The sequence below is a fragment of the Rutidosis leptorrhynchoides genome, chromosome 1, assembly GCF_046630445.1.
Source record: "Rutidosis leptorrhynchoides isolate AG116_Rl617_1_P2 chromosome 1, CSIRO_AGI_Rlap_v1, whole genome shotgun sequence".
NCBI classification, from domain to species: Eukaryota; Viridiplantae; Streptophyta; class Magnoliopsida; order Asterales; family Asteraceae; genus Rutidosis; species Rutidosis leptorrhynchoides.
Window position 1 is genome coordinate 516,780,789 of NC_092333.1, and position 2,843 is coordinate 516,783,631.

The window sequence follows — 2,843 nt, forward strand, 5'->3', positions numbered from 1 at the left end:
TAAGTATATTTTAAGTACAAAATATTTATTTGTAACGAAAATGATAGTTTTGATAATAATGATTTATTAATAATAATAACTTTCTTAATATTGTTAATACTAATATAATTAACGATATTGCTAAAATTGATACATATGTTAATATTAATAATAGTAAAACTAATACTTACGAAAATGATATTTATACTAATATTAGTCAAAATAATAATAAATTGTATTGTTTTATAACAATGATAATAATCCTAAACATATTCATAATAATAATAATATTACTAAAAAAATGGTACAATTACTAATATTTACAAAAATAATAATAAGTTGCATTAATTTGTCACTAATTATAATGTTTATAATGAAAGTTTTATTATGTTACTAATAATGATAATAATAATAATAATAATAGTTATAATAATAATAATAATAATAATTATGATCATTAACACTTGTATTTGTAACAATAATACTAATAATTATAATGTTAATAATAATAATAATAACATTACTAATAATCAGAATAATTATAATAATTAAGATTAACAATAAATAATAATAGTATATATGAAAAATAGAAATGTATACCCTCAAAATTCGTTCAAAAAAGAACTGCCCAGCTGGGGCTCGAACTCAGGACCATTCATTCACCATCTAACACTCGTTACCACTCAACTGCTTGTTATCTTTCAGTTTTATTATCAAACTTAATTATATTTAACCTGATTTTTTTTACAATTATCATCTTCTTCAACTTCTTCAATTTATACAATCAATCAGGAGTTAAACTAACATGGGATTCATTCACCAACACGATTTTAATACTATCAAACAATATATAAACAATCTATATGACTTGGAGTTATTTTAAATCGAAAAAAAAATTAAAATAGCTGCACTGCAGCGTTCGGTATAAAAAAAATAAAAATTTTGATTTTGAATTAGAGAATGTTTTGTATAAAAGTTTCTACACGAATTTGTTTGTAAATCATATATAAAAATGTTTGGAATCATCAATTTATACATAAACTCAAAAACGAATACGAATTTTGCCAAGAACACTACGATTGACTTTTAAATCCTAAACTTTGACTCTTAAATTGATAATCAGTATGAAAAATTGAAATCTAAAAACTTACAGATAGTTTCATTAAGGAATTCCTAACAGAATGGCATTTATACTTTTTGCAATTGGTTTCAAATTCGTAATTTAGCCAAAAAGTTACATTTACAGAGTACTTCACGTGTTCTTCGCATTTATCTGTTGAAATTCGATTAGATAACAAGCTGTAAAAGGGTTTTTGAAATTGATAAATGATAAAGTGAGGTTGGAGGATATCAATTACAACTGAAATCATTTGTTTTATCCCTCAATTCGATCGACAGGAAATATTAAGCAGGTACATCGAAAAAAATAAAAAAATAAAAAGGGAATTGATTGATAACAGATTAGTACGAACGAGAGTGATGTTTAAAGACAGAAACAAAATTAGATTACAGTTTGAAAGTGATATCAAACTGCTTTTGATTCTTTCTGTATTTAATTCATAAGAATTTTATATAAATAAATAATTATATTATTGATAATATTAATAATAATATAAATGCTAATATTAATATTCATAAATCATGATAATTAAAAAAATGACTTTTAATAAATATGATAATAATTATAAAATAATAATACTGATATTAAAAATAATTAGAATTATAATGTTTCTACTAATTATGATATCAATAATGAATACAATATTATTAATAATAATAATATTACAACAAATTAAATGTATTAAATTTTATATCTATATTTTGAATTAATAATATTCATAGTATTGATATTAATTTTTATCTTTTTAATAATAATGATATAACAACTATAATTAAACTTGTAATTACATTTAATATATAAATTTTATAATTTATTACATTTGTAATATTTACTATTTACAAAATATATAATTAAGTATTTACACACTATATATATATATATATATATATATATATATATATATATATATATATATATATATATATATATATATATATATATATATATATATATATATATAGAATCATATATAATTATATAGATTCCTTTTAAATTACATATAATTGTTAAACTTTTATATTTATTTTCTGGAGTACATCCTAATGATTATTTTTCAAACATCAAATACACTTATATGTAGTATTATCATTAATAATCGCTTTAATACCTTATATTTTATTTTACATATTCAATTTTAAAGATTCATATTTTATAAATTTCAAATTATTATTTTTTACTTACATTCATTTATATATGCATGTTTATTACAAACAATCGTTCGTGAATCGTTGGGAACAGTCGAAGGGTAATTTGAATATATGAACATAGTTCAAAATTTTTGAGACTACAACATTACAGACTTTACTTATCGTATCGAAATCATATAAAGATTAAGTTTAAATTTAGTCGGAAATTCCCGGGTCATCACAGTACCTACCCGTTAAAGAAATTTCGTCCCGAAATTTGAGTGAGATGGTCATGGTTAACAATAAAAATGTTTTCATGACGAATATGAGTTGATAAATAGAGTTTTATCACTATTGAATACTATAGATAAAATAATTTGATTACTCGAAGCGTATAATTGAAGCTATCACTAGATAGTGAGATGAGGTAAATAAGTTTCATCATAACTTTTCACTAGTCATGGATGAATTTAGAAAATAAGATGCGTCTTAACTTTTGACGGAGTCAGGGTTGAATTCTGGAATTCAAGGGATTTAAAGAAAATATTAGAAATCTAAAAGATTTGATTCTTCGGCGAGTGAGAAAATTAAGATCTCTATACTTAAATACGGTGATT